General features: G+C 42.6%; 1 protein-coding gene across 2 annotated transcripts in view; it reads left to right on the forward strand.

Moving 5' to 3' along the window:
* The first annotated feature begins 491 nt into the window (after positions 1–491).
* prickle1a (prickle homolog 1a) overlaps positions 492–22,365 on the forward strand; it is a 34,124-nt gene continuing 12,250 nt past the window's right edge. Inside the window, exon 1 of one of the 2 annotated variants that reach the window (XM_033635596.2) lies at positions 492–837. The gene's annotated coding sequence lies outside the window, so the exon portion shown is untranslated. Of the gene's footprint in view, positions 838–18,298; positions 18,439–22,365 lie in introns of those variants that run through there. The other variant, XM_033635597.2, reaches the window with a different exon arrangement.

A 22,365-nucleotide genomic window follows, 5' to 3' on the forward strand; every position in this document is an offset into this window, starting at 1 on the left:
CTTTCATGGTGCACTGTAAATAGGAGTAGTGTTACAAGGTCTGTGTGAGAGAACATAAAGCACATTGTGAACCTATCATATTGGTGTAAGAGGGACAAATAGGTTTGAAAAAGATCATATTGCTATGCGGATGGACTGGAGGTGCAAATAAGGACGTGTTTGCACTTCAAGTCTTTGTCATTGAATTAATGGACATTAATTGTGGAGTGATCATATTTGACACAGTGAAACATTAACTTTTAAAGTTCACAAATTATTTAATTAATTCATATTTAGCCTAGACAAAGGCAAAAGTTCATATAAAGGTAAGGGCAGCCTGTAGGTAAAGGCAACAGAGGCAGATTAAGTCACTTAGTAGTTTTCAAGCACTTAAATTACGCAAACACTCCTTAAACTCCCCGCTGCAGCAGCAGGAGTTAAACTCACAGGAGCATTTGTCCACTGTGCTCCACACTGCTCCGTCTCTCCAGGATTGGTGGGGGCTGCTTGTTTAAGCCAATAGGCAGGGAGCAACGCTAATGTCATTTCACTGTGACCGCCGAGTGGAGCACCATAGCGCACCGTGCGCCGCTGTAATGACTGAGATGTGGTGACAGCGGGTGAAGTCAGACAGACCAGACTCTCTCCCTCTCTCTCTCTGCGCTCCCCTCCAATGCAGCCAGTATCTGGAGTTTAAGGTTATCGCTTTGCACAGCTCTCGGTTCAGCTTTGCGGCACAGTGGTGCACCCTCTCTGGACTTTTCATCTTATGCCAATGAGACGCAGCGTGAATCGCTTTTCTTACTTCAGGAATATTGGTTCTGGATACTCGGTTTGCTGCGACTGAACGCTTTGGGGGTGAGTGGACCAAGTCTTTTGGTGTGGTTTTAAGAGGTGTTTGTGACTTTAAGTTCAGTAGTTTGGATAGTTTTTGAGTAATTTCACTACTTAGGATTGCAGCTGTATCTTTATCAGAGTTTTACGCAAAGAAAATGCCCAAAAATATGCTGTGGTGAAGAAAATGGGGAGATTTTGCCTTCAATTGCGTGGTTTTCATCAACAATATAAAGTTTAAGCAACCCAGAAAACCCAATTTGCACTTGTGTCAGCCACTAAAAGTCACCAAACTGGCTTTAATTCCCCATCCTCCGACGCTCCTTTGCGCTTTTACGCAGCAACATTTCCTCTCCCCGAGCAACCTCATTTCTGTGACGCTGAAAAAACTTGGGTCAGAGACGTGGGGTGGGTTGAAGTGTGGAGTCCCCCGGGCCTCCAGATGTATGGACTCAGCTGTCGCCTGTCACTTTGGTGACAACTGGTCGGCGCTTCGTGACCGCTGCTTGTCCGCCACTGCTGGGCTCCATAGCTGTCAAGAGTGCTGTTGAGTGAGGGGGAATGTGGTCACACAGCCCAGCCACATACAGTATGAGAAGTCACTCTCACTTTCTTCAGTTCCAACCATGATGGATAAGGAGGGAACGGCTTCACCAAAAAATGCACAAGTCTTTCAGTCAAAGATTTAGTCCTGAAATGTTTTATGAAAGTAAGTGGATCCATCTGGCAAGTTTTTTTTACACAAGAAGTCAACTTTTAGAGGAACTGCCTTGTTTCTATATAGAAATCAAATCTGAAAACACTAATATCCCACTTCAGTGAGCCTGATCATGAGCCTAAGACCTATTAGGGTGGACATTTTTTGCAGTGCAGTCAGCTCTTTAAACACAACTCTCCCTGTATGCTGTTTGAGTGAATTCATCCCTCCTTGTGGAGCTCGCGCAGAGCTAAACATGCCATAAAGTGTTTCCTTTGCAGAACAAAGACACACCCTCAAGTTTTAAACATTTCCATTCTCAGCTGTGATACAAAGTGCTAAACCTACAAGGCACAGGAGAGCAGTTACTGTTATATTTAACCATGCCTGTCTGAGATAATATTTTGCACTCGTTGGAGCACCAGTAAACATCACCATAAGCCATTAAGTCCCGTGCATGCCCTCTTGGGGACTGACAGAATGACAGACCCACTTGGCTCAAAAGAACGCAGAGTCAGACTGGCCTGAAATCTGTCACCATGGCCACAGCTGATAAAAACAGAGTGCTGCTGATCCCAGGACAGTTCGGCTTAAAGCCTGACAGCTAGGTGAGAGGGCAGAGCCAGGAGGTGCCTCGGCCTTTATTTGGACATGTTGGATAGACTTTGGAAGAGATTTGAGGTATGTGCAGGACAACACAAGTGGAAATGGATTTAAATGAATGGAATTACACACTGGAGCAGTGACAGTATAAAGGAGGAACTGCAGGTTCTGCGCAATGTCAGTTATTCCAATTCAAAGTGGAACGCACCAGGTCAAAAACCTGCTGTAACTGCACCAGAAAGCATTTTGAAACATGATCACTTCCATCCACAATTACAGCATTTTTAACCATCCCATCTTTTTTTTCCTTGGGACAGTGGCCAGTACAGAGAGAGCATAAAGAAACAAATATTCAGAGTGAGTGAGTGTTGTAGACAGAGATGCAGGGAGGACAGAGCACAGAACCAAGGTGGTGGTGTCACCTAGTGGCTAGAATAGAGGTTGACACCTTCACTGCCCTGGAGTTGCAGAAACTCATCAGTAGCAGTGTCTTTTCAACCTGAACTACTAAGATTAGACCACAGGTGAATTATAAGACAGTTGGCCCCTTGGCACAGATATGCAAAAGGCCCCACCACTTCTCCTTCACAGAAGCAAGACACATAGACTTTGTGGTGGTTTTGCCTTTTTTTGTTGTTGTCTTGTGTCTCTTTGTAGTCGTTGTGCATCTTTTTGTGATTATGTGTTTTTATTTTGTGTATTTTTTGGTCATTTTGTGTCTTTGCAGCTCCTTTGCATCAATTTGTGGTCTGTTTGTGTCTCTTTAGAGTCTCTTCCTGGCTGGTACGTGTTAATTTGAGTGGCATTTTGCAGGAGAAGGCCAAAGGGGGGCCCTCAATACTTTAGGCCTGCTGGGCCTGTGCCCGGTAGGCCTGTTTAATGAGGACAGCTATTTAACTCAAGCCCTTTTTTTTCATTTAAATGCTGTCATACTGAGAGATACAAAATGAGGGCATGTTGGTCTCAATCTGATACCCAAAGATGCAGAAATACAAGCTCTGTCTGCCAAATTATTTCACTGTAAATGTTTTTTTCTGCAATATTGTGTCATTTTTAGTCATTTTGTATCTCTTTTGGGTTGTTTTGCCCCATTTTGTCATTATTTTGTGTCTCTTTGGAGTAATTTTGTGGGGTTTTTTGTAATATTGTGTCATTTCTAGTCATTTTATGTCTCTTTGTAATCATTTTGTGTCTCTTTTTGGTTGTTTTGCCCCATTTTATAGGCATTTTGTGTCTATATGAGGCAATTTTGTGCCTCTTAAGTTGTTTTTGCCCCTTTTTGTCATTATTTTGTGTCTCTTTGGAGTAATTTTGTTGGTTTTCTGTAATATTGTGTCTTTTTTCGTTGTTTTCTGTCTCTTTGGAATCATTTTAAGTCTCTTTTTGGTTCTTTTGTCCCATTTTGTAGTGATTTTGTGTCTCTTTGCAGTCCTTTGCATCTCTTGTGAGTCTCTTCCCAGTCGGTGCTTGTTAATTGGAGTGACATTTTGCAGGTAAAGGCAAGGTGTTCCCTAATACTTTGGGCCTGTGGGTCTGTGCCTGGTAGGCCTGTTTAATAAGGACAGCTATTTAACTCAAGCCCTTTTCTTTCGTTTAAAATCTGTGATACTGAGAGATACAAAATAAGGGTATGTTGGCCTCCATCTGATACCCAAAGATGCATAAACACAAGTTCTGTGCTGCCAAATTATTTTACTGTAAATGTTATTTGTGGTGTCAACAAACTGTATATCTGCTAAAATCTGGGTCTCCTGCTTCACAGCTGCAGCTATTTAATGTTTAGATGATGTAGCAGGCGAGGCTCGTGTTAGGGGAAGCGTGAGCTGAGCTTTTACTTTAAATGATCTGCTGCAGGTGAGAATTCGCTGTGAATGTTCAGTTATTTATAGGCTAAATCATTTGCAAGTATGTTTTTGGAGCAGCTCCACGTGTCGCACATGGTTGTTCACGTCTCATTTCCAAAGCCTCAAAGTGAATCAAAGGTGCCATTAATAGAATCAAAAGACTTTGAAAGTGTTTTAGATTTTTGTGTGAACGCAGGAGGGAAATAAAAAGGCCGGTCTTATCGTAACTTTTCTTGGACACAGCAGAAAGAAACAGTTCTGATCCTCCTTCTGCCAGCTTGATGTTTACGAGTGCTCGCCTAATAAATGTGGAATATGTTGATGGTTGGTTTGAGTATCAAAGTGCATATAGGCTGGAGGATTTAGGACTTGGCAGCAGAAAGGCCTGTTTTTTGTATGAGCAGCTCATAATGCACCTTTCAACCGGAGAAGCTAGCTGTAACATTAGCACACTTGTGTGCCATTGCATTAGTGCACAGCAAGAGTGGTGGAGGTGGAGACAAATCGCAGACATGAAGCCAGTCTCAGACATAAACAGTGGGGCATTGCGTGGTGTGTGTGTGTGTGTGTGTGTGTGTGTGTGTGTGTGTCTGAGAGAAGCAGATAGACAGAGACAAAGTGGTCACCTATATGTGTGTACGACACACGCATACAGTCTCCGACACCTACAGACAGACACCCAGCTGAGTGTGAATGAGCAGAATGTAAAGTCCCAGTGCCCGTGTGTATACGTTTCCCACTGTTGATTTAAAAGCCCAGTACCAGTGAAATGTACACAGAGGCCTGTTTGTGCAAAGCTAGAATGAATCACCCTCGCGTCCGTGTAAATCGCCTGCAAGCCAAACACTCTGGCAGCCTTTTATCCCCAGACGTGGTCCAGCTCACCGCAGCGGGGCTAAAAGCAGAGCGGGACAGGGCCGTGTGTTGTGAGGAGCTGTCAGAGGAGGCCAGTCTTTCATGGCTCTGGATGGGGAGATGTGGCACGGAGTCGGGTTGCCATAGACAAACTCCAGAGAGCAGAGCGCATTGACTGTAAACTGTTTGTGGTAGGTTGGCAGGAGGCTGGATGAAATATGGCTTGTTTAAACGCCGGTGGTCCCTGAATCTGCGGTCACCGGGGCCAGGCTGAATGGACGGTGGCCTGGATGGTCAAATTTAGGGCACTGTTACACTGCGGTTGCATAGATTGGGATGTAACCATTGTGGATGCTGCTGCCCGTGCCATGCCGTAAAGTTCTCCCTCCTGTAACTTTTAAACAGCATCATGTATGAGTGAGCGCCTGCAGCAGTGGCACACATTGGATCCACATGCTAAGCATTATTCTAAAGTGATTAAAGGTAGCTAGTGATTTAGCGCTTCCAGGCACAACTGTGTTTATTAGGAGCTGCAGGATGATGTTAGAGGAAAACGGGTTTGGCTCTCACACTGGAGTTTAATGCCCCAGCAGATCTCTGGTAACCACACGGCATAATTGCGGCACTAACCATCAGACCACCACGATGATGAAAGTCATACTTGACACACATGTTTCATTATCACCACCATGTATAGGCATGATGCTCAACTCTGGACGCATAATAACCATGGCGCAGCGCTGCAAAACTGGTTATTATCAGCATGTCTGTGTTTGATAAAAGTGGAATAACAGACGCCGAGATGCCAAATGTCAGATGGAGTTTTCGGAAAGTTCATCCAACCCAGGCTGACACAGACATGGCCGCCTGCAGGAGAGCATGTTTTCCCCTCTGTCCTCCACATCTATAGGGATCCATCCAAGCAATCACAGCATCAAGGGCTAGAAGCAAAAGAAAACATATTACCCTGAGATAGTCATTAAAAAGCCCAGCTCATTTCCCCGGCACACAACAGGGGATTCAGTTAAAGCTTTCCGGACCCACGGCTGGAAATATGCAAAACACACACCACCCCCCTCCCCTTCCTGTGGCTCTTGTTCCTCCTTCCCTGTTGGCATTGTCACAGGGGTGGAGTCAGTGAGCGTGGATGATATGGAAAAAGGTCAACAGGGTTTAAAAGTGGACTCTGCAGGGCAAGGGATTTTTTGGACTGACAACAAAGGTATTTCCTGAGTTTTTTTTCCTGAGAGGTTACATTTACAGACGGTGGGGACAGTCGCTGGATGTCTGCCAGAATATTCCTCTCAGAACATTTCCTCATTAAAACTTCCATCCCGTCATTTTTTACTACGCTGTTAATTAGGTTTGGAAACAAATGTATGCACACAAGAGTTTGGCCACATTCCCAAATCATACAGTGCTGGATTTTTCACATAATAACTCATTTAAAATATCTCCTAAAATACATCATAAGGAGATTAAAGGGAACACAAAGCCATAAATCAATACCTTATCCCCCTCCCGGCCCTCTCGGGAGAAGATTTAAACTGCTGCTTCTTTCTTTTCAATGGGAGACTTTTTTCATGTGGGCTAATTCAGAGATAATTCCTTAACGGGATCTTATATCCAAGAATAGCGAGTGCTCTTTATGCCAGCAGAAATGTACCACAGCTCATGCTTTACATTCATAATGAAACACTAGACCCGTTTCCCATCTCATATGAAGCATTAAATTAGTTTTGCTCCAGGAGTGTTGCACACTGACAGGGGTGGATTTCGAGAACAGGTTCTGAAGGGAAGCTGCCTCAAAATTTAGAACAAATGGCAGGTGTGTTTCGACAAAGAGTCTACCCACAGCAAAAGTAATTTCATGTAAAGACAGAGAGGCCATCTCACATGATGATGTGGTTCTTGATGTCCCCAGTTGTGGCCATATCGCCCTAAAATCAGCTATATTAGCATTTATAACTCAAATAAAAACAAAGGTGAGACAGCAAACATTCAAGTAGCTCCACGCCATTGATACAGTTTTACATTGCAGCCAATGAACAGAAGAACATCTGTCATTGCTTATGTCAAACAACTGTTTACTGCCACTTAAAACAGCTCAAAATAAAGCGTTTTTACCTCCAGCATATTTTCTTAGTCAAAAATATATAGCCCAGATCATTACCAGGGTTCAGCTAGAGCTAGATAAGTGATTAGTTGTCAACAATTAAATTTATTGCCAACTAATTTGATAATAGTTTCATCGATTTGAGTAATTTTTCATATTCTCTGATTCCAGCCTCTTGAATGTGATTATTAATTGGTGTCCTTACTCCTATGTCAGTAAACTAAATATCTTGGGGTTGTGGACAAAGCAAGACATTTGAGAATGTCATCTTGGGCTTTGGGAAACACTGATGGACATTTTTTAGACCAGACAACCAGTCGATTATTGAAAACAATCGACAGATTAATCACCAATGAACATAATCATTATGCAGCCCTACAATAAAACTGAAATAATACTGGGGCGACCTCTCACTCACCTGGTAGAGTGTGTGCCCCATATAGGCTAGGTCCTCTGCAGTGGCCCGTGTTCGGCTCCAACCTGTGGCCCATTGCCTGCGTGTCCCCCCTCTTTCTCCCATCTTTTCTGTCTATGTTAGCTGTCCTATCAATAAAGGCAAAAAAAATATTTAAAAAAAAAAAGACATGATATCCGCTCCTAACCAAGGTGATGTACCTAGTTTTGCACATGAAGAGACAGAGGTACATGCAGTAGGTACATTGAAATAATGTGTACGCTATCACAAACAGTTCAGTCTAAATATGCTCTGATTGTCTGTCTCTCTCAGATTAATTCAGAAAGTCTAATTTTAAATGACTTCTTGTCAGGTGCTTACTAGCAGCATTACTTTTGTAATTCATTGTATTCAAGTGCCATATTAGACTGCATTTACTACTTAAATTGGTTTGTGACATTGAAAGTATATGTTGTGCTGTATTATTGTATGGAATTACTCCATGCTCAGTAGTCCTACACTTACTGTTTTAACTCTAAAGGTCTAACCAGGGACAGGGGTTGCAAATTAGCCGTGTCTAGAAAGCTGTACGTGTTGCATCTGCTTTGTATTTTACATATGAAGCAATGTCATATGCATTTGTCCTTCTCAAATAAACAAGTAAATAAAAAGTCCAGGGACTGTAAAATGCACTTCCACCTCCACTCCTGCTGAACTCTCAAATTTTGACAGCTATGATATCATGTGTTATCGCAGGAGTTACATTTAGCAGTTGCTGCTTTATGACCTCACATATAATTAATCCGTTCACACAGAGTGAATGTATTATATCAGTTGGAAATGCATCACAGAGCAGGTCAATGTTGCAGGATGACATACAGATGGGTCAATATTGACAAAGGCCAGCTGAGGACATGTCTTGCAGAGCAGCAGCCTGAGGCCCACAATGAGCCCAGTGAACTGACACAGAAACAGTTCGTTTGGCCACAACAACCTGACGGCAGCTCCCAGTGAGCGGCCGGTTCAAAGAGCCGGCCTTTTGTTTGCTATGCTCGCACTGTCTTCCTGTTAGGGGCTGGGCTCTCAAAGAAAACAAGAGCAGTGGCTCACCAGATGTGTACATCTGTGTGTGTGTGTGTGTGTGTGTGTGTGTGCGTCCTGTCCAAACACACACACTTGACCATCCAGGGAGATGTTTTATGATGTTGGAAAGGAATAAGAAAAAAAACTTAAAGGAAAAGGCATCTCAGATTTTATGGAAAGGCATGTTATTTTTTGAAACACAGTGTGTGTGCCCACTCTGTCACATGTTCCTTTATGCTGGCCCATGATGCTGAAAATGGTTTGGTGTCATTAGTGACCTCAGTATTAGCAGCTCCAAAAATAACACCCCAATGCTGACAGAAACAGGCGTATTACATGTGAGGTTTCTAAGAATACGCTCTGCCCTGGAGGACTGCTATCCTTAATTGGGGGGTGATAAGGCAGCCAGTTGTCCTTTTTTTCCACTGCACACATACAGTACATTGTGCCAACACACACACACACACACACACACACACACACACACACACACACACACACACACACACACTCACACACACTCACACACACACACACACACTCACACATAGATCCCCGGCACTAATGACCCCATGTCTGGCCTGTGTATCTGCTAAACTGAGTGAGGCCTCCCGAGGGCGTCAGATTGGATCTCACTGGAGCTGGATGCACACACATACAGTACATGACATGCACACTCAGCTCACACACCTATTAACACTACCACAGGATAGCTTTCTATGCTCTTTCCTAACTTACATCTCAAAATTCACCTTAATAAATCTTGAACTTGAAATCATGAAGAGAGTGAGGTGAAGAATCCTAGTTACCACATCTTCATCCTCACGCTGAATCCGCCCTGTAACCTTACATTAAAAAATTAAAAGATAAATGAATAAAAGAATTCCACACAGTAAAGTGTGCATAATTTAAATTTGAGAATTTGGATCAGTTTTTGGTGTCAGCAGATACACTGAATTGAGGTGTTGGAATTGGTATCTGGATTGTTTCTGAAAGTTGGACAAGTGCATCCCTACTTTAAAGTAACTCTAAAATAAAGTTTTATGGTTACTATTATGATCCCTAGCGAGAGTCAAATCAGAGACGTTGTGATTACATGGTCAGCACCATAAACACTTAAGCCACCAGGATGCCCTACAGTGCATACTTTCTTATCATACCTTACCTTACCTTAACTTACTTAATATAACATGTGCCAAAGGGTAACAAGACATAGGTTTCAGTCATCAGACCATTCTCTGTCTTACAATAGTCAATGTGAAAATCAAGTTTTTTACCTAGTTAACATGTCTATATGATGTCTTTCAACGTGCGACAAGACGTATCATGAGTCAACGCTGTGGTTGAGCATTTCTTCCTTGGAAATGCAGTTTACGAATGACAGTCGCAAAAACACAGATTCAGACTTCCAGGGTTTGTTACATCACAGACCTAAGGAACCAATCCCATCAACTTACAAAACAAAAGGTGTCAGAGAAGAAGCAGGTGTAGCTATGTAACATATTTTGCAAGTTAAGTTTCACTTTCTCTTTAACTTGTCAGAGCTGGCCATTGAGAACAAGGTTTATCAAAGGCTAGCATCACATAGCCGTTTGATAATGTAGTCAAGGCAAAGGCTCATGTCTGTGTGTTTGATGAGCAGAGTCGAAGGTGAGCAGCTGACGGGTGGGACTACTTTGCATGTGTAGAGATCCGTGCATACTGAATGAGGCAAAGGTGAAGAGCAGTGATTTTGCATTGTGCAACGCCCTACATTGATGAAACACCCTTGAATACAGTGGTGCTGCTCAAAACTGGTGGAAACACTGCTGGTTCATCAGATAGCACCAAGGTTTCATGAATCATGGATGGAACCAGTTCAAGAACCAGAGTGGTGGTGGAAAACCAGGTGGAAAAGGGTTATGATTAGGGCTTGATTATCAAAAAAAAGTCCCAAACTGAGGCTTAGGCCAAACCTGGCCCTCCTGTCATTTTGCACAAAAGAAAGTTGACTATCCCTGGCGCTGAGTAACAGCTAAGCCATTTTAAAGTAGGATGGGATTTTTTTCACTGAAAAAAAAAACCAAAAAAAAAAAAACCATCTAAATACAGAATTGTGTTGAACAGTGATGAGTTTTCACAAGTTTAATCAATGCCCGGTGAGGAACTTTAAATAGTGGAAGAAGTCAAGTTGTTATCAGGTATTACCACTTAACATACATGCTACCATTCTGGTATCCCACCTCATCACTTATTTACGAATGCAAAAAGATCGTGTCCCAACAATAATCCATAGACAATATATCACAAGTGTCAAAAAATATACATCCAAACCACAAAGAAAACAATGAAAGGCATCTCAATGTGGCAAACAGATGCACACATCATCATATATGAGTTTACCTCCCAAGATGTAGGACCTCCAAACATGTATAACCTTTGTCCTCTTCAGAAATGTGAATATATTAGACACACATATATCGATATATTCTCAGTTGAACAAGACTAAATCTCCAGTCGGACATCACATAATGAGAGCAGGTCTAGATTTTGAATGTGAGTCACGTGAGGAGGTTAAAGGGTCAACGACATCAGAGCAACAGGGAGCCTTACAGCGGAGATCATTGGGCCTCTCCTCTGCTCTTTCTGCTGTTTTTACTACCACCTTAATGACTTAAATTGTGTCCAATTAAGCAGAGCTGGAAAGAAGCATCCCCGCTCTCAGTCGTCAGAGTTCCCTCTGTGCTGTGGCACTGGAGCATGTGTTTAATTAGAACGCTCTAAAAAGACTGTAACGGAGTGTTTCTCCAGGAATGTTAATCATTAGTGGGATCCTGACTGAGCAGCTCTTAACTGTTTCAGAGTATTGTTGGATTCCTTGGTTTGCCTTTTGAAGCCGTGCGGCTCAGGAAAATGCTTCCACGTGTGGGAATTGCCAACTTTCTCTTCCTTAAAAAAAAAAAAAACAAAAAAACCCTGCAGCCTCTCCTGCTACAACCACTTGCTCGTCATGCCCGAGTATTGGCTGTTTTGTTATGGCGGTCTCATTCATGTGTCCGTTTGAGCCCGGGGGCTGGAAACACACAGGAAATAGCTTTCTTGCCATGAATATACTGTTGAACTTCGAGGAAAGGTGAGGAGGAACGCCCAGATGTGTGAAGCTGAGGTGGTGTGTGAGCTTTAAAGTATGAAGTCATAAGCTAAAAATTTGGTGAAGTCTTGGAGGTGAACCTGGACACTGATGGGGCTCTGTTTCAACACGAGTGATCAAACCTTTTCAGAAATAAAAAGTGCTGGTGAAAACATCTTGGTTGAACTCTTTGGTTTAAGGCGCTTATAGGGCTGTTTTGTAATTGTATGTCTATGTTCTCAGTTTGTCCACGGAGACCACACATGACAGGCTTTGCTGATCCAGTGCCTTTGTCAGTGCAAGAGAGTAGTGTAAGAGCAGCCCATTCATCCTCAGCCCACTCTGTGTGTAGACAGCCACAGGCTTTTGTTGAGTTATAGTGTCCTCAAATAAAGGGGCTTCCTCCCTTTAACAGCCCCAGGAGCTCTGTCGCTCCACTTCCAATTGTTCCCAATGAGGTCCAGCTTTTACAACTAGGTGAGAGGGTGTCAAATTGAGGGTGAAATATGAGCTGTCCCAAACGTACATCTCCGCAGTGTTTGGCCAAATCAGTTAAGACAGCGGTGTAGCTTCTGATAAGGTGAAGACACAAGCGGTGCGCTGGCTGACACCGGGCTTTGTTCAGCATAGGTGTGTTACGTGTTACAGGTTGCTCCATGGAAACCGGACAGCATTACATCATGCATGACACAACGGGGTTACAGCAAATTCAATAAAGCAGAATTAAATGGGCAGATAAGTAATATCGTTCATAGATTGCTTCCATGAAATCGGGGCCAAATTGACATCATCTACTTAACAAGTATTATGTTGTTGGTTTTATACAACGGCATTACATACTGTAATTTAATAATCATGCACAGACAGCTCAGGATTTAAACACTGTGACCTCTTTTGTTGCTGTTTGGGAAGTTGGAAAATTAGATTTTCAGTCAGAGTTGAAAAGTTCAGGAGTAATTTAGTCCAATAAATCTTTAAACCTCTCATTTTTTCATTTTGATTTTTCCCACTCAGAAGAAACACACATGATCTTTAGCAAGGTCAAGTGTCAAATGAGTAGATATTTCTCTTTTACTTTTTTTTTTTTTTTTACAAGTGTCTCTTGTCAGAAACTAAGCTTAGATCTAAGCTTTGCCCTCAGCTGCCTCCGACGTGTCAGAGTGAAACAGTAAAAAGGGGTTATGTGAGGGTTATAGGGCTAACAAGCCCACAGTCTGACCTGAGTTTGTAAGCGCCAATCTAGCTAAGTCAATATCAATGCGCTGACTGCTCCACCAGTTGACCTTTTCCTCCCTCTTTCAAGGCGTAAAAAAGGATTGTTGTTACAGTAGAGTGATAGGCTTTTATTGGCCTTTATAACTGAGGCTTTTGTTGGGCCTGTGTCCTGCTAATAACCGTTGGCAAGTCGTTTAAACCTTGAGAATGCCCACTTTTTATACGGTAGCTCACACACCAGTGAGAGCTGCTCCCAACAGCGGTCATCAGTGACGGTGAGTTAGAGACTGACCTTCCCTTTGCCCCCTTTTGCACCCCAATTTATGGCATTTCTCAGGACTCAAATTTGTCTTGTTTAAACTGGTTGCTTTAGTATTTAGGTCACGCTCATATCCATCTCTGTGCTAAGTCTGTAAGATACTGTGTTTAGCTTTGACTGGATGCTTTGTTTTATGGGTCCCCTTCTTCAAGAACGTGTTTGGACCAGAGAAGAATGCAGCTTTATCGTGGGGCGTTGGTTCTGATGACGATCATCTCTGTCCTGTCATTGTCAGGGCATGCTGGTCATGGACTACCACGCCACCAGCACAGGGCGTTTTTTTTTGGTTTGTTTTGTTTTTTACAGCGGGGAGAAGGTGCAGACCAGGTGTGAGGTGCTGTTCAGGTCGTTGTGGCTATGACAGGGCTATGACAAGGGAATGGGTCATAAAGCCCCGGGGCCATAGATTTATGGGTCATCTGGTGCTCTGAGGTCAAAGGTCAGGGATGCATGACTTGTCGAACTTTATATTATTCAACCATCTGAGGTGAACCTTGAACTGTGCAGCCGGCTACCTCTAACTATAGAGTTGTGTGATCTCATAATAAGACTAAACAGTCGTCCTCACCTTGGTTCATTGTCAGAACCACTGATTCTCATTTACAATTTCACTGAAGATGTCCCCACATTTGAACTTCAAAGATATCTGTGATCACTGCTTTGAACTTTTAAACTTGTTTCTCAACTTTGTTCAAAGTCGGCAACTTTGAAATGCACAGAAACAGTTTAACAAAGGACAAGTGTTTCCCCTCTAAATTCATATTGGTGTTGCAGAATAGACTATGCAACTTTTATCCACATTATTTTGTTTGTCTGCAAAACTCCCAGACACTGTCTAACTTGCAAAAAAAAAATAATTTATTGTGCTGTTGCAATGCTAGAGCTTCATCCTTGAAGGAGTTCAAGGGGGTCATTGTTTATTTTTACTATATAATTCATTTTAGAAGTGAGCCCACTGTGAATGAGAGTCATAAGAGTGACTGTTCTGATCAAGGATCAGGATCCTTAACTGTAGCTGACAGCTATAACACACTGGTCTTAGTCATATCCAACACCCAAAAATCTTTTTTAGATGGAGGTCCCTCAGGTGAAATCTATCAAATGAGGGTTTGTTACCTAATGTGTGACAATTTAGGGGTCCTTGACACAAAAATGTTTGGAAACACTAGCCAACGCTATCTCTAGTAACAAAAAGTTGCATTTTATTTCACAAGTTAGACAATGTGGAGTTTGTCTGCAAATTATGTCCAAGTTAGTTAACTATCTTAGCTTTGCATTTCATGAATGTCCCCTCAAAAGGCAGGATGCTGTGTTGTTCCTCCCCTCAAAGAATTGGTAATGGAGCAGGGTGCAGAGTCATTTGGACCAGCACAAAGGCCTGTGGTTTGCTGTGAAAGGCTGCCTCTCTGCTCCCTGGCCTTGGCTGCTACAATGGCTTTGTCTACACAGCCACACACTCACACCTACAGCAGGAACCCAAATATTAGTCTGTAAACTCTCAGAATGTATGTCATCTGTCGTGTTTTAGATAACAGTTTACTTGCTTTCTTTTTACTAAAAGAAGCATTGATGTGTCTGAGTTGCATTAATTTTCATTTAAATGACAGGGAAATGACGGTCACCAGTCACCTCCCACACTGTGATATTTTAGCACATGATGGTGTGAATGTGAGGAGTGTGGGTGAGCAGAGTTTCATGCTGTCAGCCATGCAAAGGTGTGTGAAACATGGAATAAGTGTCAGTCTTCTTTCCTCTCTTTTATGGGTGATATTTTAATTAAACATGACATGCTAACTTTCTCACCAGTTAGCATGTAGACAATGATGTTCTGCCACATTTAGTAAAACGTATCAGCCGTGATCTTTGATCTGATGAAAGGATATTGTGGACTTTGTGGCAAACTAGCTTTGATTATTTTGTGAATGTGGCCTAAATGATCATTGGCAGAATTGTGCATGCAAATCAAATATTATGTGGTGATTGTCATTTCTATGCTATGTTAAGATACACTGCTTCCGCTTTTTAGCAGCACTGAACTTTGTGAACCCTGTTATATAAGCCCCACTTAAAAACCCCACGGTGTAAATTCTTCACGCATGTGTTCGAGTTCACCGAATTACATCCTGACGTCAGCTCCACAAAATTAAACAGCTTCTAAATGTTAATAAAGAAAGCAGTCGTAGCTGTTTAATGGATTCCTTGCTTCCCAGTAAAATGTTCTATTGCTTTGTTTTACAGTCTTAAAGTATGTTAACCCTCTGCTGCAAAACTCTGCGTTGAAAAGGAAGAGCTTTTTAGTTTCCTGTACTCACAATTCTGTTCTCCATAAAACATGTCTGTTTGGGAGAAAGTAACGCTTTGACATTACAACCAAGCAACCGTGAAATGATGCAAAAGGTGCAACTGTCCGCAGTTTGACCTGAACTGGTCACTTTTGTTTTCTGAGGCAACAGGAAGAGAAGCACGCTCTAACATTCCTGCAGAGGTGAAGGAGAGGCGGAGGTCAACTGCGTCCCGGGGAGTTTCACTAGATGGGCGGATATGTACATTTGGCTTTATAGAACACGTTTATAATTTTAGTTCCTGTCCTAGCAGCACATGATGAAGCAAACAGGAGGCTTGGAGGTTAGCCAGCTCTGTAAGAGACATGCAGCGTTGATCACTTTTGGTGTGTTTTCTAAGGTTTGCTTCAATAGACATGTAAAATTGAATTAGCGATATCTGCCTTAAAAATCAGTAAAATGATTAACTGATTATTAGAATTTAGAAGATTTGTGGGGCGTTGGTGGCTTAGTGGGTAGAGCAGGCGCCCCATGTACAAGGCTGTTGCCACAGCGGCCCAGGTTCGAGTCCAGCCTGTGGCCCTTTGCTGCATGTCATCCCCTTTCTCTCTCCCCCCTTCACACTTGGCTTTCCTGTCCATTAAAGGCAAAATGCCCAAAAAATATCTTTACAAAAAAAAAAAAAAAAGAATTTAGAAGATTTGTTTTCTGTCAATCGGCTAATGAAGTAATGGATCAGTTGAACTGGTAAAGCTTTGAACTATTGTATAGTTTCTGTACCAGCCAGGCAGTAATTACAATAAAAATACAAAGTAAAAACAAATTGCAATGCTACAACTCCAACCACACATAGTCGGCTGAAATAATCATTAGCAAATGTAATCTTAATCATCAATAAACTTAACAATTTGCCTTTATTATTGCCACCAGTTCTGCTTTTACGTGTACATTGCCTATATTACTGTCAAAGTGTTTGTAAAATTCTAATTTCACGAATGGTTGCCTTCTTACCATGTTATGCTCAATTGCTGTCACAACGTTAGCTTGCTAGCATACATTCCGTAGCATGGTACCCACGACCCCCCCCAAAATTTGGGCCCAATCCCATTTCATATTTTTAATCCTATCCCTCACTTTAGAGTGCCACCTTGCCAGTTGGAACAAAGTTACAAGGGTCAGTGCTTGAAAACCTTCTCTATAATATCAGACAACCTTTCAAGACCCTGATACCTCATCGGTATGCTGGTGTTCATGTAAACAGATACAGTGAGGGTTGCTAGACATAGCGTATGCCATATTCTTGAAGTGCGTGGACTACAGGGAAGCTTTGCGGTTGTCAGGATGCTTGACAACTTAAGTTTCACGCTATTAATCAATTAAACAAGTCATCAAATAGAAAAAGAATGCTGCTTCATCACAAGGCCACTAGTAGTGCTCTGTAGGCTAATATTAGCATACCATGCTTCTACCCTGCCAGTCTGCACTGATATTAGAGGAGCAGTAACAAGTGCAGCAACTTCGCTGCTGGACTTAAGCTAATTTTCAGGCATCATATGTCATCAAACAGAGGAAAATGTGACATGGAGATATTTCAAAATGCCGGACTGTCATACACAAATCAGCAATAACAATGTAACATTAGCAAGCTTGCTAGCTACCAAGATATCGACGTACTAGCAATTTCTTTTGTTATTCTTCTTATAAAGAAATGGACCTATACTTTGAAATATCATTTAACTAAGATAATACAATGGTTAGCACACTTCTTAAATCTTGATTAACCTCTGTTTGGAGGAGCATGTCACCCTAACACTTAAATTCTTTGCCCAAGAATTGGGACACCCTACCTCTAGAAGTGAATGCGGAAAGGGGTGTATTGAGATTGGGCCTTGGTCCCCTCTAGTGTCGGCTCCATTGCTACGGCCTTGTTTCTGTAGCATTTTGGTAAACTCAACCTCAACTTCAACCTTATATTATAGTATGACAACATTACTATTCCCACAATACAGTTACATTGTGCATTTTGCATGACTTTGCAAAGCTGAGCTGAACAATGTTGGACATTTTCAAACCTCACTCAGACAATTTTAAACATAAAACAGCTTTGTGGTTGAAGTCATTTCTTTGTTAAGACTGCCTGTGAATCACATATTAAAGGCCTGATTGCTGAGCTCATTCAGACTTGCTGACATCATGTTCGGTCAGAGGGACGGGTGATGTGAGGCTGGGCCAGGATGTTGTAGATGCTAGGAAGCAATATTTCATCGCGGGATAAATAAAGCATCTTTTGTTCACCCGACACGACAATCGCTCTGTAATCATAAAGCCGTAGTTAGCAAACAGCTCTCTGTAACTTAGTGACATTTTAGTGCGCAAGAGAGGAGAGACAAACCACCAGATAAACCAAAGGCTGACTCTAATGTTCACCACCTTCCCCACATCTTTGAGCCGTTGATAGGGAAGGAGGATGAAGAATGTCATGTGAAAGCTGTTGTGGAGATGGGGCGGTCAGTGTGGTAAAACGAGCTCTGCCATCACTGATGTGCTACTTGAAAGCGCAGTTCCTGTGTGCTGGAGCTCTACCGGTGGTTCTCATTCGGAGGCATATGTTTGAAGTACAAGGGGAGGGTCAGCGGAGGAGAGACGCCTCAGTCTTCCATACCCTGCCATGACTGGCTGCTCTGAGGTTAAGGGGCCGGGCTGAGGTTGGGAGGGTTGGGTTGGGGGAGTGAGGGAGGGAGGAGGAGGAGGAGGAGGAGGAGGAGGAGGAGGAGGAGGAGTGGTGGTGGGTGAGAGAGACAAGGGTGGGATGACCATCTGGTTGAGCTCCTCCATGTACACGCACACGCACACACCCCTCTCAAACACTCTCTCCCACACACTCACAGACATCTCCCTGACTTTTTACAGTCTGAGCTTTGATATGGGCTGTTACTGTGCTGACAGCTCTGGTACAGAAGGCTGACTGCTTCTGTCCTGGAATCAGAGCTCTGAGGATTTTTTGCATAAAGATATGGAGCCCAGAGGCTGAGGAAGAAACTAGGACTGGATATAGTTGTGATTAGATCCTTTTTCCTGCTCGTCTCAGGAGAGTTGGCCTAAACTGAGGTAAGACCGGCGGGGAAATGACTGAAGATGTAATGTTCTTTTTTAGAGGTATGTGCTTTGTTTGTAGTGAGGCTGTAAGAGAAACTACTTGAATGAGTGGATATTTAGGTATTGCAGCATGTAGAAGCTTTTTGAGTCTGATGCAGATTTGTAAATTTAAGACATGTACATGAAATCTCTTGGATTATTTAGTTTAATGGATGTGTGGTTTAATTATTAATCAGTGTTTTGCATGATTCACAAGACATGCAGCACATCACATGAAGGTGAAGTTCTGTGCATCTTCTCTTCAAGACTTTTCTCCACTGAGATGCTGTGAAAGAGTTGATTTTAGGTCCCCTCTACTGCAAGCTGAATTTACTGGGATATAAATGTGTTTGATGTCTGCTATGTGACAGCAGCACGTGTGTGTGTTGAGTTAAGTCTGGCTAGCGCACGCAGGTGGTCTCCGAAGTGTAGATCTCTGTGGGGATCTCACTCCCATCCATTTGGTCTTGGAAAAACACTCCCTGAAAGGAGGCCTCAATGAGCTGACCAAGCCATGTAGCACCTCAAAGCTGCACACGGAGCTCCTCTTTAGGTCTCTTGTTAGCCAGGCTCAGGCTTTAAGCAACTGATTGGATTCAAATCTTCTGCAGACTGAAATGCCATTAATGAGCATCCTTGATTTAATGATGGTTAGTTGGTTTATTGGATCATTCAATTGCAAGTTTAACCTTAAAAGCTGATTTACTTAGCTACATGTGAGGCTGCTGGTTCACCTAAAGATCAAATTGTTTAACTAATCTGATCTGGCCTGCAGTTTGACGATGTTAGTTTGTTGGATCACTTTTTTTTCCAACAAGGGATACAACAACAGTGCCAACAGTTGACAGGCTGTCATTTGAAGATATTTGTGTATACAGGGATATGCAGCGAGTTCAGACGTATCTCTTCTGACATAAAAAACAGATTTGTTTGAGTTAAAGCTCAAGTAAGCAGAGACTTTGAACAGAAAATCTTGTTTTTCTCTTCAAGTAGAGCCTGTCCTGCATTGCTGAGCTCGCAGGAGCCAAGTTAAACATGTCGGGCCGGTCCAAACTGACAGAGAGCACTGTGTTGGGTTGTGTGCTTGTCCATCATCCACTTCCTAGAGGAATATAGACAGTAATTCAGACCAGAAGCTGCTTATTTTCCCTGTGCACTCTCTCAAGGGTTGTTAATGCAACGCTCCAGTGTCTGGATTTTTGGGGGGACTCTGGTTTAAGTGTTGTTGAATGCTCTTTAAAAATGTCACTGATTTGCTGTATTTATTGGTCAGTCACAGTATGAGGTCCCGTGAGAGGTTTGTTTCCCACAAAGTGATAAATAACATTACACTGTAGGTTTTTAAGCGTGAATACAGTTTTGTTCCGTAATGAATCAAGTTTGTACACACATGTTCTTTGAGCTGCTGTTATACAGAGCTTGTTGGAATGTAAAAATTCAACAAGACTATCAGAGTCATTGTGCCCTTTCTTTCTAGAACACAGGCACCTTCATTCACTCTAAATATCTTGTGGGATGTGTCAAACTTTTCATTCACCAAAAACCATTCAAAGTGTTCCAGCTTGCCTCTTTCACCTGCCATGACTTACATTTCATCTCTTTTGTGGAACAAGACACATTAACATTTTCATACATGTCAGTCACCCTGTTTCAGCCTCAGTCTCAGCACCCCCGCAACCCTCTGGCCCCTCTGTGGGCAGATCAGTCAGATATGCAGGCCTGCAGCTCCCAAAGCCATGTTAACAAGCACCTTTACAAAAGAGCGAGAGGCTGTTAAACATTCAGGACTGCAGGGGTCTGGCAAGTGTGGGAGGAGGGCAGGGAAGGGGAAGTGGAGCAGTGAGGAGGGGGAGATGAAGAAGTGAGCTCACAAACCATACAGCCCTTGTTGGGAGAGAAACTTAAAAAGCCAGCACAAGTGATGAGTCAGTGAGTTAACAACATGAAACATGAATGAAAGGACTACCGGGCACAGGCCCAGGGGCTGATGTGTCAGAGGCCCTCCTGACCCTCACCTGCAAAATGTCACTCAAATTAAAACGTACTGACCAGGAAGAGACTCAAAAAGACCACAAAGAGATGTAAAGGACCTGCAAAGAGACACAAAACAACACAAAATGGGGCAAAACAACCACAAAAAGACAGAAAATGATTACAAAGACACATAAAACAACTAAAAAAGACACAATGTAACAAAAAAAAAACACAAAATGACCTCAAGGAGACACAAAATATCTACAAAATGGAGCAAAACAACCAACATGACACACAAAGTGATTACGAAGACACGGTATTACAAAAAAAACACAAGAATTATGTCAAAGAGACAAAAAATAACTATAAAAAGGCATCAAACAACCAAAAAACGACACAAAATGACCTCAAAGAGACACAAAATAGCTACAAATAGGGCAAACAACCACAGAGAGACACAAAATGATGGCAAAGAGACATAAAATAACTATTAAAACGGGTCAAACAACCACAAAGAGACACAAAATGACCTCAAAGAGACCCAAAGCGGCTACAAAGAGACATAAAATAACTATTAAAAGGAGTCAAACAACCACAAAGAGACACAAAATGACCTCAAAGAGACACAAAATAACTAAAATGGGGCAAAACAACCACAAAGAGACATAAAATGATTACAAAGAGTCATAAAACAGCCAAAAAAGACACAATATTAAAAATAAAAACACAAAATGACCTCAAAGAGACAGGGAAGGCTACAAAGAGACAGAAAATGAACATAAAAAGGGTTAAGAAACCCAACAAAGCACAAAATGAGCTCAAAGAGACACAAAATAACTACAAAATGGGGCAAAACAACCACAATGAGACACAACATGACTGTGCCCAGTGGCTCATGGTCTCATAATCCACCCATGGTTGGTAAGTCAGTATGGTTAAGTTAGTTGGCTCAGTGCTTCTGTCCTTTAAAAAGTTAAGGAAGTGTTCTGGGCAGGGTCGGAGGAAATGAAGTGCATGACACTCAAAATTAGTATGCAGGCAGATGTGGTTATATGAGAAAGGCGCTCACATCGAGCTGTGTACATCCTTTATTCCTCTTTGCGGGCCTGGCTTAAGTTCAACCCTGACATTCCTGTGAGTCAGGTTTGGCTGTGTGAGACATCCTTGTGGAGACTTGGCCAACGTGTGAAAGCAAACATCTTTCTAACAAATGTAGCGCATGAGTGAGTCTGTGCCTGATAAAATGCGAGGCTGTGAAGTCGGAGTCTCTCCGGGCTCCTGACTGAACCTGCCTATAGTTAGCCATCTCCCATGTGAAACCCAAGCTGCTCTCAAACAAGGCCACATTTTTGCAGGTTATTTTGGTCTCATTTGCAAGTCAATAGATGCGAACAGAACAAGAGAGTGTCTTCTTGCTGCCCCCCCCCCCCCCCCCCCCCCCCCTCTCATCTGAAGACAGGTTATCTGGGTTTGAGGGCTTTAACTGTCATGTATAAGGAGATAACACACCACATCTTCAGGAGGAAAAAAAAGACTTGCATCGAGATAAACAGGCTCTTGATGGAACAAGTTTTCAGTGGATTCCTCCACAAAGACACCATTGTTCAGGACATCAGAGGCGTTTTAATGGGACGTGTCATAAGCCAATCCGCCTGACTTGACACTTTGTGGTATAATGCAGGCACAAATTCCAAAAAAAGCCCATGAATCTACTGCCGCCACAATCCATCACACTTAACCCTGATAGCCTTTGGGCAGGCTCGAGGAAGGCGTGCCAGTCGTTGGCAGCGGCGAGGCCACAGGGATGACTTGTCCTTGAGGAAGATGAGTTGATATGAATAGCCAGTAGTCGCCTGGCTTGGCGTGCGGGGTGTGCGGCAGTTAATCATCCTCAGGGGAGTCTGGTGTGCCACTATCTCAGAAAGA

This window comes from Epinephelus lanceolatus, chromosome 5 (assembly GCF_041903045.1).
Source record: "Epinephelus lanceolatus isolate andai-2023 chromosome 5, ASM4190304v1, whole genome shotgun sequence".
NCBI classification, from domain to species: Eukaryota; Metazoa; Chordata; class Actinopteri; order Perciformes; family Serranidae; genus Epinephelus; species Epinephelus lanceolatus.